This window comes from Megalobrama amblycephala, linkage group LG1 (assembly GCF_018812025.1).
Source record: "Megalobrama amblycephala isolate DHTTF-2021 linkage group LG1, ASM1881202v1, whole genome shotgun sequence".
NCBI classification, from domain to species: Eukaryota; Metazoa; Chordata; class Actinopteri; order Cypriniformes; family Xenocyprididae; genus Megalobrama; species Megalobrama amblycephala.
In genome coordinates this window covers 34796811-34811906 of record NC_063044.1, presented here as the reverse complement: position 1 = coordinate 34811906, position 15096 = coordinate 34796811, and the positions used below count along the sequence as shown (strand labels likewise).

Genomic DNA, 15096 nt, shown 5'->3' with positions numbered 1-15096 from the left:
ATATAAGAAGGAGGAAACAATGGAGTTTGAGACTCACTGTATGTCTTTTCCATGTACTGAACTCTTGTTATTTAACTATGCCAATATAAATTCAATTTTTAATTCTAGGGCACCTTTAAGAGTTAGAGGCTAAGGTCCAAGCTCTCTCTGTCACGCACATACACATAAATCGATTTTGTCTCTCGGATGACGATATCAGATTTTACACGCTTTTCTTCCGAGAGGGTTTTCCGGATCTTCTGGGAATCTGTTGAACCATCCACATCAAACCTTGTTTACTGGTCAAAGGCAGAGAGACAGGGTGTGGACTGTGGAGGCAGTTCTAGGAGCCGGCTATAACGGGAAGCTTCAGCTTATTGATGAGTTTTTTCCTTTACTGATGTCGAGTGTCTGCAGGCCTACGAGAGAAGATCCTGGCAGACATCTTCAATGTAAGTACATCTACTGTAAACAGAGTCATCATAACATGGGCAAATTTTCTTTACCTTATTTTGGGATCCTTGCCTGTGTGGACAACAAAATAGCACATCAGGGCAACCATGCCAGCAAAACTCCACAAGTACTGCCCTGATGTCCGTGTAATTTTAGACTGTACTGAGGTCCGGTGTGAAAACCCCACACACTGACACTACAGTCAGAGATGTTTTCACATTACAAAAATTACCCCACCTTTAAAGGATTGATGTGGAGTCGTAACCTTTGTTTCTCAGCTGGTCACTGGATCCATCTCTGACAGAGAGATTATAAAGCAGTCGGGACTTTTGGACCTGCTGGAGCCTGATGCATGGCAGATAAAGGCTTTACCATAGAAAGACTGTAGGAGCCAGACTTGTCATTTCTCCATTTAAATAGCAGCCCAATTCACAAAAGAGGAGATGAAACGCACACAAGCAATAGCCTGCCTCCGCATTGTGGAGGAAAGAGCCATTCGATGAATTAAAGAAAATCACATCTGGGACTACCATTCCTCTCACCCTCACAGGGAGAATGAACCAGATCTGGGTTAACTGCTGTTTAATGGCTGATTACCAAGGCCCCTTAATGTGAATGATGATGATGTTGTGTAATCCTCATGTACAAAAACACACAACATACCGATCTAATGTAGTAAGACAGTGATATTTCTAAGACAGAGGGTCTGTCACATGATGTCGTCAGCAGCCTCATGTATCCATCATTCCTGAGCAGAGGTTATCACTTATACGTTGATAATTTCTATACAAGTCCAAAGCTTTTTGAAGGTCCCCTAGAACATGTTTTTAAAAGATGTAATATACGTCTAAGGTGTCCCCTGAATGTGTCTGTGAAGTTTCAGCTCAAAATACCCCATAGATTTTTTTAAATTAATTTTTTTTAACTGCCTATTTTGGGGCATCATTATAAATGCGCCGATTTATGCTGCGGCCCCTTTAAATCCCGTGCTCTCCGCCCACAGAGCTTGCGCTTGCCTTAAACAGTGCCTTAACAAAGTTTACACAGCTAATATAACCCTCAAAATGGATCTTTACAAAGTGTTCGGCATGCATGCGTCGGATTATGTGAGTATTGTATACTGTTATATTGTTTACTTTGATTCTGAATGAGTTTGTGGCTACGTGGCTAAAGCTAACATTACACGCTGTTGGAGAGATTTATAAAGAATGAAGTTGTGTTTATGAATTATACAGACTGCAAGTGTTTAAAAATGAAAATAGCGACGGCTCTCGTCTCCGTGAATACAGTAAGAAACGATGGTAACTTTAACCACATTTAACAGTACATTAGCAACATGCTAACGAAACATTTAGAAAGACAATTTACAAATATCACTAAAAATATAATGTTATCATGGATCATGTCAGTTATTATTGCTCCATCTGCCATTTTTCGCTGTTGTTCTTGCTTGCTTACCTAGTCTGATGATTCAGCTGTGCACATCCAGACGTTCTGCCCTTGTCTAATGCCTTTCATAATGTTGGGAACATGGGCTGGCATATGCAAATATTGGGGGCGTACACCCCGACTGTTACGTAACAGTCAGTGTTATGTTGAGATTCGCCTGTTCTTTGGAGGTCTTTTAAACAAATTAGATTTATATAAGAAGGAGGAAACAATGGAGTTTGAGACTCACTGTATGTAATTTCCATGTACTGAACTCTTGTTATTTAACTATGCCGAGGTAAATTCAATGTACAATGTACTTGTATGCCAGTGGATTTGTGGCATGTGGTACATTCCGTGATTCACGCAAGAATGAACCAAAAACAAAGAACAATGATCAGACATCAAGAACTGTTGTTCCTGAAATGGATGGACACGAGAGAAGTGTCAATGTGCTCCACCATACACCAAGCTTTTGATGGAGACACTGTCACCAGAAACATGCACAGCAAGGAAAAGGAGAGGTGAAAAAACATCACAGCACTTCGCTGTGTGGTTGACTACAACAAATACATGGGCGGGTTGATCTTTCTAACCAGCTTCTCCAGTACTACTCTGTGCACAAAAGGTCAACAGATGGTACAGGAGACTTCTGTACCACTTCATTGACATTGCTGCAACCAACAGCTACATTTTGCACAAAGAGATGTGTCAGACATCAGACACTGTGCCAGTTCATGGAGGAGTTGTCTGCAGTGATGTGCCTCCTAGAGCGCCACAGTGCTTACCTGAGTCACTGGCCTGTGTGGATGAGGATGATGATGATGATGGTGAGGAGGAGGGAAGTTCCTCATTTGAGAGACTGAGGTCAGCAGACACAGCAACGAAGGGGCGCCCGGCCTGTGTGCTCTGAAAGAAGCGCACTATTTGGAAGTGTGCACAGTGTGATGTGGCACTGTGAAGATTATTTGAACCATTTGTTCATTAGCACATGATTTAATCACCATAAATCAATTTGATAGCACTAATGTTTACATTTTGAATGTATATGTTGAATTTTTTTAAGTGTCACAGTGTAGTATATATTTTTTCCATTTCTTGACTATTACCTGGATAGGCGATCCTCTACTCTCTTATTCCTGCCCTCTCTAATTTGTTTTTGCCTATTGGACTGGTACCTCACATATGGCATAAAAAAAAAAAAAAAAATTGGCATTAAAAAGCATTGAAATAGATTTGATGAAAGCCTGCAGAAACCCTGTGTTTCACTTGTTCAAAATGTTTGACGTGTTAATGTTTTGTAAAATGTTTGTTTTATAGAACATACTGCTAATAACAAAAAATAACAATACAGAAAACATAGACAATTAAGTTTTTTTTATTATTATTTTTTTTTTATTTACACATACTGATCTTGGCATGGTACACAGCCAGCTGGGGAGACAAAGTATTCTTTAAGATGGTCACGTTGCTCTTTGGCAGCTATTGTTGGATTTTCCCCTCCTCCCCCCTAGTGAAAAAAAAGTATACTTTATTGTATTTTAAATATATTCCCTTTTTCTATAGTACACTGCAAATATACTAACAAAAAATGTACTATCATTAAATATATAAAAAGTATATTAGTATCATATTTTCACAATGCAACTTTTAACACACTTTAAAATAGTTGTACTTTAGTATATTTTCTAAAAAATATATTTTAGAAAAACATACTTGAAGTGTAAGTTCAGTTTATTTTTTAAAAGTGTATTTATTTGCACTTTATAAAAATATATTTGAGGTATATTTTAACAGTGTGCTGAAAATGATCATTGTAACAATGCACTGAAAGTATATTTAAAAAATACATTATTTAATATCCTGAAGTTGTAGTGTATCTAATGTTAAATTTGAGTATATTTTTTAAGTTTACTTCTTCATCCTTGGAATTCATTATATTACTTGTGCTATTTATTTCAGTATGAATGCATTACAAGCCCATTTAGTATATGCAGTGTTCCAAATATGTGTAAATGTTTATTAAGTTTACACTGGCAGAATCATTTTTACAATCGTACACACAAATCTATATTAAACAACACACCAGCAGCACAAGTAATGCGAAAAAATATGTCGAGTGGTTAAACTTATCGGAATTCAAATGTCTCTTCAACTTGGTCTGTGACCAATCAGATTTTGTTGCTCACTGCCTTCAGCCAATCAGAGCTGCTGACGTCACGGTCCCGTCTGAATCCCCTCGCTCAGACACTCAGGTGAAGTATAATGTCGCAATGTATAATTTATTTAATAAAACACTGAAAGCACAATACATCGCTCAATCTTGGGGATTCTGACCAGTTTAATCAAGTGACATTGCAGCCTGACCGTGATGGCGACGACAACCGGCTAATCTAATGGCCTACGCGATCCTGAAAGAACCGGAAGAAAAGTGCTGCTACTGGGAGGTGAGTTGTAGTCTACCAGTTAACAAACTTTATTTTATTTTCTTTAACAAACGGAGAGTGAGATTTCGGCTTGATATCTCCCTTTTGAGTTTTTGTGTGGTAGATTATGGCACATGTTTGTATGCAGCACCAAAACATTCATATGATTGTCAAATCGGCCCGTATTCTGTACGATATTAATTCATAAAGTGTTGTATGCTTGACTATGTACCGAAAACAATATCGACATGCCATTCTGATACAGTTCCCTGCTGCTAATCCTCATTTACTGTTCAAAAATAGTATTGGTTCAATGTAGGATTCAGACAGACTATTGTAAACGTGAACATGCTGTCTTATATCTTTGGTACATTCTGTTAACAGATGCTGTTCTTCACGAGTTTCTGCGGTCATCATTGTGCCATCAGACACAATCATGAGAGGCTCATCAGAACATGGAATATAATGTGTAATTTTTGTGTATAGAGGGTCACCATGGTCCAATATTTTTTTTTTCTTTAATGAAAAACATGGTGTGTTTTGCTGAATCTAAGTTTAAATAAAAACTATTGGATTTGTCAATGAAATATTTCTCTTCATTAGTGATGTTGTTACATTTTATTTATTTTAATGGCCTTGAAAACAAATGCATTCAACTTTGGGAAAATGTGTTAAACTATTTAAATAGTAGCACAACTGTATTGTGTGAGATTATGTAATTCAAAGTACAGTAGTCAACATTTAAAGTGGATCAAAAAAGTTAGGACAACTTTGATTAAAGGTTTTGATCCGCTTCAAATGTTGATTATATTATACAAAGTATAAGTAATAACAAAGTGTATTGTTATTGACTGCAAAGTGTGTAATGTTTAATATTTGGAATAAGCCAAAGGTACTGAGCATACAGTATATACTATAATATATTCAGTGTATATTGCTTGTGTTTTCTAAAGACACTCGTAATTATTTTGTAATGTACTTAAATCACAAATAAAGTGTACTTATAACACAAAGTGTACTCATAACAGAAATAAAGTATACTTAACACAAATAAAAGTATACTTATAACAGAAATAAAGTATACTTATAATACAACATATATTATAACAAAAAATATACTTTTTACACAAATAAAGTATACTTATAACACAAATTAAGTACACTTTAATATCACTAATCAAGCATGTAATTAGTCCCTACACAGACATATACTTAAAGTGTACTAAGTATACTTGAAGTTGTTCCAATTTAGCACACATAAGTATACTAAATAAACTTAAAGTTGTATTTTAATACTACTTAATTTCAACTTAAATATACTTAGTACAAAATTAGTTGTTTCAAAATAGCACACTTTAAATGAACTAATCATTAACACACTTGAAATATACTAATAATTAGTCTTGCTGCAAGTATACTTAGTATATTTTTTTTTCACTAGGGCAATCCCGCCCCCAGAAACAAGGGGTCTGACCACCGGATGAGGGTGCGACTGCAGCTCGGTGTCACGAGGACACGGAGTGTACCGCACTGCCACGCCCATCTCGAGACCCGGCTGCGGAGCCAGTGTTGAAGCGGCAACATATGGAGCAATCCGAGCAGCGTGACCGCGGCTGCAGAAGCGTACTCAGGCCGTTTAACACCGACTGGACGTGCTCCTCGGCGAGGGGCGTAGTCCGGGCGACCGAGTCTAGCTCGAGACCGAGATAAGAGATCCTCAGCCCGGGGGTGAGTTTGCTCTTATCCCAGTTGACCCGAAGACCCAACCGGCTGAGGTGAGCTAAACCACGTCCCTGTGTTCGCACAACTGCTCTTGCGAGCTGGCCAGGATCAACCAGTCGTCAAGGTAGTTGCGAACGCCCTGTTCCCTGAGGGGAACAACGACACCTGAGTGTAGTGGACACCCCTGAAACCCGGAGGACACCGGACGAACTGAATCGCATAGCCGAGTCTGATAGTGCGAATGAACCAGCGGAACGGGCTGGAGAGCACTACCCAGGCTTCCAGACACCAGCAGAGCCAAACGCACCACAGACGTACCGGGGGTGGGGCAGCGAACCAGAGTACGGGGACCCGACTCGGACGGCATGGTAGCGGTCCAGAGTGTGATCAGACTCTGCGAGGTAGCAGTACGTATGGGAGACGGCACACAGGGCACGGCCTGCACCAATACACTGACACCTGCTGGCGAAGTGAGAGGGGACTGGGAGTGGCAAGGCGGAGCCCTGCACACTGCCAGCCACACCCACTTGGGACCTGGAAGATCAGAAAACAGCTCTTAGTGGGTACCGCTGGACTCCGGAGAGCCAGCGGCGGAACAGACCAAATTCTCCACCCGGCCCTCCTCCGGGGAGGGAGCGATGCGAGCATCGTCTCCCGAAGAACTGTTTACCTCAGCTCCAGGTCGCCTTACCTCCAGGACCGCTACCCGCTAGCCAACTGGGTTGACTGCGGGCTGGGTTTTAGGCCAGCTTGTGAGATGAGTGCATCGAGAAAGCGTACTTAAACGGCGACACATCCCAACAAGGCTAGCCAGGGGTGTTTCTGGACCACCAAGGTGGACATCGTCTGGCCAGGGGCCTGCGCTATGACTTGCATCATGCGTAGCTCAACCCCGACTCAGAACTACCCAATGCAATGAGTACTTTGGCCTAACACGGACTTGCCGGGGCCAAGACTCATGCAGGGCAGAGATGTTGTGCCCGTAGCACTGCCACCCCACCCTAGAGGGTAGTGAGAGAGAAAAAACTTGCAATGCAGATTATGGCCCCCTTGGCGTTCCATATTTGACGCCAAAAAAGGCCACAAACGGACAAGTTTTTCCATGCACTTCTGGGCTAAGACAGGGTGCGGGGCAAGGCAGGTACGCGTCGCACAACGCCCCCAGAGGCCCGGGAAAGCATTGTTGTCAAGTCTGAATCTGATTCAGCACGAGCACACCACAACCGTGGGACGCTCAGCTTCATCTTCATTTTCAGAGCCCAACAACACTCTCTCAAATGTAGCAGTCGACATCTGATCCTCTGCTGAAACTCTGACTAAGACACTAGGTCCCCCATGAGAAGGACCAGCAATCCAAGCAGAAGCTACCAGCCATGTTGAACAGTGAACGTGGCCGCCCAACTGGATGACACACGGCGCACATGTTGTGCTAAACATGAACCACCCACGAACACAGTCACAACATGTTTGCGATGCAGTAGAGGAGTGGGGGGCCCACGGAGAACGGCTCGGCGGGTATTGCCCCACTGTGATCCTCTGGTCACCCAAGCTTATTAACCAAAGTAGTATTTTTCTGATTCAAAAAAATAACTAGATCAGCACTTCTCAAAGTCCGGACTCCGGTCCGGATCCGGACCCGGAGGGAATTCAATCCGGACCCGCCTCCATTTCGTATTTCAACAGCAGTAATTGTGTGTAAGGGATTAAAAATCTGGATTTCCTACTTTGATAAACGCATGTCAAAATCATTTGTTTAGTGTTTTATGTCTTTTTGGAGATGGTCCGAAATTAAAGGGAAGGCGAGATATTTAAAGTTTTCCTCCGTGATTCAGTTGCAATGACAACGAGTCATGGGAGACGCGACACTTCACGCGCAGTAAGTGTTTGAATGGGTGTGGAGCAGTGGTTCTCAACCTGCGGCCGGCACAAATGTAAATGCAGCCCGCGATATGCCGACCACAATAATAATAATAATAATTAGCATACAATTTATTTTTGTTTTAAAATTTAAATTAAAGTGAATTAGCCTATTTAAAAAAATATAAATGTATTATCTGCTAATACCATAACATTAAATCTGATTAGTTTGCATTGGTGACATCATATGTAAATTATATGCGGACCGTGAGACTTGCACTTGGACCATTGTGCGGCCCACTGGGAAAAAAGTTTGAGAACCACTGAACTAGATCAAGGGAATAAGTGAGGGGACTCCACCTCATTAAAAGGCACTCGAGTCTCGACCGTTTTTGCATCTAGAGCGCCAGACAACGTGCAGGGTTGCCATAGCAATGCGCGCTGTCAACCGGCAGCTTGACAGCACAAGGCGTGCTGAGCGCTCAAGCCCTTACGAGAAAGGTGAGACAAACAATGCGCCGATGTGGGCATGCTCTCATTTTTCACGAGAACATGAACCACTCACAAACACAGTCTCAGCACGCTAAGCAGACATGAGAGAAAGTGATTGTGGCCGTCAGCGAGGATAGGAAACGACCGCCTCCAGAAACGCATTCAACACTGAATGACGTCTTGAAAAAGACGCAGTGTCTGTCTGTGAAATCTGATTTTAGAAGGGGAAATACAGCTCTTTCTGTGTCGAGACACACAGGGAGTGTTCACGAGAGTGTGTGTACACACACACACACACACACACACACACACACACACACAGGAGACCAGCCCAAATCGCACACCAACTTTATGGATTTACAGCGGAACGCTGTTTCACAGCAGTAGTTTCTGCCTGGCTCCTGAAGCTCGCGGACTCGCTGCAGAGTCGTAACTCCAACACGGTAAGGCTGTTTCTTTCGTTCTTCAGACTTGTTTGAAGTTCAGTCAGGCTGTAGGACACCAAAGTGTTGGCTCCGAAGCGAAAGACAGAGTGCGATTGCATCTGCTGCCAAATTTATGTCCCCCAGATGTGGGCAGTGCGCATTATGCAAATATCGCACGCCAATGTTCATTGGCTTGTTTTAGTTCTCTCGAAGCTGATAGGGGCTCTCTGGCGATATCCCAATTCGTCTGTCATTACTGACGTACGTCGAACGTGACCAAAAAAACAAACAAACAAACAAACAAAAAAACAGTTCTTCAGTATAGTCAACACAACTTCTAAAGTAAGAGTGAGATAATATGAAAGCAGGGTCATTGCTAGGGTATTTATCTACGGCCCGTGTACCTTCGTATAATTTGTTTTTTCGTTTTTGTTTAAAAAACTACGGAGCCCGGCACGTCACCCATAGGAGAAAAAAAAACAATCCGTGCTGACGCTTTTGCAATCCGTTCCCTCAGTTTATAAACCGTACTTACGAATTCTTAAACTGTTCCCTCGGTTTAACAAATCATGCCCATGGATTAATAAACCGTACCCACGAATTCCCAATCCGTGCGCTCAGATTTTGCAAACCGTATCCTCGGTTTTTAAATCCGTTCCCACAAATTCATAATCGGTTTGTAAAAACCGTACTCACGGATTTATTTTAGAAGAAGAACAGCAAACTCCCAGGTATGTGTTAACGAATCTTATTGTTTTGTATTATTCATCAAATTATATTAACTGCAGTGATTCCCTATCAACGGGTAGCGGGATACAACGATTTAATAAGAATTATGTGCGTCAAAATCTTGTTTAATTGTAATAATCTTAGCACTTTATTATTATTGCCCAAATAAACCTGGCATTGTGTATTATGACTGACTTTTAATTTCTTTGTTCCTCTTTTCTTCTTCTAAATGCAAGTAGCCTAAATGCAATAATAGGCAAATAATAATTATAATAATAATAATAACAACAATTATTATTATTTATTGTATTTTTTTTAATTTATTTATTTATCAATTATTTTTAATATATGGCTATAAATGAGTGCACTTAAGACAGTATGTTTATCATAAAATAATGAATGCTTTATTTAAAAAAAAGTGTTTACAGTTTTAGAAATGTTTGTGTACTATTCATTCTTAACATGAAGACCTGTTTTGGTGATTTTATTATACTATGCTTTTTGCCCAAAATGGACTTTAAAAGATAAAAATAATAACTCTCTCTCTCTGTGTCTGCCCTTAGACTTCCATCCACCTCGAGGTCACATTTATTCCTTACCCTGTAGGATGGACAGATTTGGACTAATTCAACATTACTTTGACCTAGGTCTAAAGTATGAAGAAATTCTTCATATTTTAAGTGTTAAACATGGGATTATTATCAGCATTAAGACACTTAAAAGAAATCTTATGTAGAAATGGACTAATTCGCAGAAAACTATTTGACAACTTAATTGATGTTATTCAGTTTGTTAGGGAAGAGCTCCAAGGCTCAGGAGCATTGCATGGATATAGATGGATGTACAGTAAATGCAAGGAAAGAGGACTTCATGTGCACAAAGAAGACGTCCACCTCATTCTGTCCACTCTTGACCCACTGGGCACTGAAATGCGAAGAAAAAGAAGACTGCACAGAAGAGCTTACTTTTCAAAAGGCCCCAACTTTATATGGCATGTTGACTCATGATAAATTGACTTATGATAAATTGAAGCCATTTGTCATTTGTATCAATGGGGCAATAAATGGATTCTCAAGGAGAATACTATGGTTGAATGCATACTGCACAAGCAGTGATCCTAAAGTCATAGGGGGTTATTTCCTCGAGACAGTAAGAAGTCTTGGTGGCTGTCCTCGAATCTTGAGAGCAGATATGGGAACAGAAAACAGCACCATAAGGGATATACAGGTCCTTCTCAAAAAATTAGCATATTGTGATAAAAGTTCATTATTTTCCATAATGTAATGATAAAAATTAAACTTTCATATATTTTAGATTCATTGCACACCAACTGAAATATTTCAGGTCTTTTATTGTTTTAATACTGATGATTTTGGCATACAGCTCATGAAAACCCAAAATTCCTGTCTCAAAAAATTAGCATATCATGAAAAGGTTCTCTAAACGAGCTATTAACCTAATCATCTGAATCAACTAATTAACTCTAAACACCTGCAAAAGATTCCTGAGGCTTTTAAAAACTCCCAGCCTGGTTCATTACTCAAAACCGCAATCATGGGTAAGACTGCCGACCTGACTGCTGTCCAGAAGGCCATCATTGACACCCTCAAGCGAGAGGGTAAGACACAGAAAGAAATTTCTGAACGAATAGGCTGTTCCCAGAGTGCTGTATCAAGGCACCTCAGTGGGAAGTCTGTGGGAAGGAAAAAGTGTGGCAAAAAACGCTGCACAACGAGAAGAGGTGACCGGACCCTGAGGAAGATTGTGGAGAAGGACCGATTCCAGACCTTGGGGGACCTGCGGAAGCAGTGGACTGAGTCTGGAGTAGAAACATCCAGAGCCACCGTGCACAGGCGTGTGCAGGAAATGGGCTACAGGTGCCGCATTCCCCAGGTCAAGCCACTTTTGAACCAGAAACAGCGGCAGAAGCGCCTGACCTGGGCTACAGAGAAGCAGCACTGGACTGTTGCTCAGTTTTGCATGTCATTCGGAAATCAAGGTGCCAGAGTCTGGAGGAAGACTGGGGAGAAGGAAATGCCAAAATGCCTGAAGTCCAGTGTCAAGTACCCACAGTCAGTGATGGTCTGGGGTGCCATGTCAGCTGCTGGTGTTGGTCCACTGTGTTTTATCAAGGGCAGGGTCAATGCAGCTAGCTATCAGGAGATTTTGGAGCACTTCATGCTTCCATCTGCTGAAAAGCTTTATGGAGGTGAAGATTTCGTTTTTCAGCACGACCTGGCACCTGCTCACAGTGCCAAAACCACTGGTAAATGGTTTACTGACCATGGTATTTACTGTGCTCAATTGGCCTGCCAACTCTCCTGACCTGAACCCCATAGAGAATCTGTGGGATATTGTGAAGAGAAAGTTGAGAGACGCAAGACCCAACACTCTGGATGAGCTTAAGGCCGCTATCGAAGCATCCTGGGCCTCCATAACACCTCAGCAGTGCCACAGGCTGATTGCCTCCATGCCACGCCGCATTGAAGCAGTCATTTCTGCAAAAGGATTCCCGACCAAGTATTGAGTGCATAACTGAACATAATTATTTGAAGGTTGACTTTTTTTGTATTAAAAACACTTTTCTTTTATTGGTCGGTTTGAAATATGCTAATTTTTTGAGATTTTGGGTTTTCATGAGCTGTATGCCAAAATCATCAGTATTAAAACAATAAAAGACCTGAAATATTTCAGTTGGTGTGCAATGAATCTAAAATATATGAAAGTTTAATTTTTATCATTAAATTATGGAAAATAATGAACTTTTATCACAATATGCTAATTTTTTGAGAAGGACCTGTATATTCTTATCAATCACTCCTTCCCCTCCTGCCACATTTCGCGTGCAGCACTGACATCATGTGCAAACAACCTATAGAGAAGGCATAGGATGTAGCGTAAGCTTTGTGAACTGTGAGTTTCACACTTTTAACATTTAAGAGGCTGTTGTGTCAACCTTGATTTATTGCAATATAGAGCTGTTTTATTTTGATTTTAGAAAATAAACAATCAAAGCTTAAGGCTTTTCTCCAGTGTGAGTTCTCATGTGGTCTATAAGGTGTCCTTTTCGACTGAAACTCTTTCCACACTGTTGGCAGGTGTAAGGCTTTTCTCCAGTGTGAATTCTCATGTGGTCTATAAGGTGTCCTTTATGAATGAAACTCTTTCCACACTGTTGACAGGTGTAAGGCTTTTCTCCAGTGTGAATTCTCATGTGGACTTTAAGGTTTTCATTTCTAACAAAACTCTTTCCACACTGTTGGCAGGTGTAAGGCTTTTCTCCAGTGTGAGTTCTCATGTGGTCTTTAAGGCTACTTTTATGACTGAAACTCTTTCCACATTGTTGGCAGGTGTAAGGCTTTTCTCCAGTATGAGTTCTCATGTGGTCTTTAAGGCTTCCTTTATGTCTGAAACTCTGTCCACATTGTTGGCAAGTGAAAGGTTTCTCTCCAGTGTGAATTTTCATGTGGACTTTAAGCATGTCTTTACGTGTGAAACTCTTTCCACACTGTTGGCAAGTGAAGGATCTCTCTCTAGTGTGAACTCTCAAGTGGACTTGAAGGTTTCTATGTTGATCAAAAGTCTTTCCACACTGTTGGCAGGTGAAATAACTTTTAGTTCCAGTCTTTTGAGCTCCTTTTTGTAAGGAAAATTTTGTTGATTTTTTTTCACTCATTGAATGATGTTTTTTCTCTTCATCCCTTTCATTAAGTTCATGACTCGCCTCTCTCGGTGCCATCAGATCTAGGGCAAAAATAGACAAAAAAACAATTTAGAGATTTAAAGCATTAAAATTAACAACATTTATGATCTATACACTATCCTATCATATGGATCAGGGATGGGCAGCTTTGGTACTGGAGGGCCACTCTTTTGCAGAGTTAAGTTTCATCCCTAATCAAATACACCTGCCTGTAATTTTCAAGCATTCCTGAAGATTTAAGGCTGATTTATACTTCTGCGTCGTAGGCACGCCGTAGGCACGCCGTAGGCACGCCGTAGGCACGCCGTAGGCTGTGAGTGCCACACGTAACCTAGGATGTAGCCTGACGTGCACCTCTTCAAAAATGGGGGGGGGGGGGGGCGTCTCCAGGAACAGGTTTGGTCATTCCTGCTCTAGGTTCAACTCATCAAGCTCTGATACTCTGATCTGAGACTGATGTATATTTCAAATAAATCTACAAAGTGTCCTGTTGAGGTACTCCAGGGCTGCAATCAAGTTCAGATTTTTATGCCCTTGCCTTGCTAACTTCCCTCCATCTTAAGGACTCAGAAGTACATCATTGTTTACTCTGAACCAACACTGGCAGAATCTGTCTAGCTACTTTAACCCTTGTGCAGTACACTCAAGGGGCTTGCACACCGGACACGTCTTTAAAATTTGAACGCATTGTTTTCTGAGTCATAGCTGGGCACTGCAGACAGGTGCAGAATGTCACCGCCGGTGTGTGTACACTCATAGAAAACAATGCGTTCGAATTTTAAAGTCGTGCTGCGCTGAGCTTCACGTCCAGTGTGCGAGCCCCTTCAGGGTCTTTGGGTTCTCCACAGACCCCAGGCAACAAAATTAAATTTTGTAACAAAATAATTGTTTTGTTTTTAAAAAATAAATAAATAATAAATGTAATTTTACTCTATTTTTTTTTTTTTTTACTCAACATTTGGAGGATAGTTTTTGGAGGATAGTGGAGCTCTGCAGCCATCTACTGGTAAAAGTGATAGTTTACTTTTAAAACTGCATTTTTCAAAAGATGGGCAAAAATCTTACACTAAAGCCGGGCACACTTTTAAGCTGCGCACACACTTAACGATTGTGAGGCCGATTATGAATGTAAATTGATACTTATGAATGATCGCGCTCTAACATGTCCAGTCGCGTTCAGTCTGCGATTACAGTCGGTGTTCAAATTCCATGTGTAAGTATATAAATCTGCTTCAGTCGCAGGAAACAATCGGTATGTGTGTTCAGTTAAATCTTAGAATGTTTCAGCTAATCGTTAGGTGTGTCCTCGGCTTTAACGACTATCTAAAACATTCTAAGACTGTGCTCAACATACAGTGATTGTTTCCTGCGGCTGAAGCCGATTTAAATACTTATACATGGAATTTAAATGCTGACTGTAATCGCAGACTGAACGCAACTGGCTCTGACTGGACGCGTTTGAGCGCGATCAGTCATAAGTGTCGATTTACATTCATAATCGGCCTTACAATTGTTAAGTGTGTGCGTGGCTTAAACCATGTCAAATTATCCATGTTATCCTCATGAATGAAAGTTAGAAATGCGGGTCTTTTATAAAGTTAATTTTACATAAAATGCTGTTTTTGTATAAAAATAAAAACTGCACAAATATGAAGTAAATTGACATTGCCCGTAATGATTACTGAGATGGCACATTCGGACGGGACTAAAATCACTGAAAAGCTCTGGTAATAATTACTTTACCCCACCTCCTCATGTAAAACTAGGCTTCAGACTGAGCGCTCTGATCATTTTGCGTGGTTTATTTGACTTGCTCACGCCTCGTCAAACATAAACGTCAGACATTGTTATAGGCAGTGTTGGGTAAGTTACTCAAAAAAAG

General features: G+C 40.9%; 1 pseudogene; it reads right to left on the bottom strand.

The window, feature by feature from the left end:
- LOC125245529 overlaps positions 1–15096 on the bottom strand; it is a 58728-nt pseudogene that overhangs the window by 14681 nt on the left and 28951 nt on the right.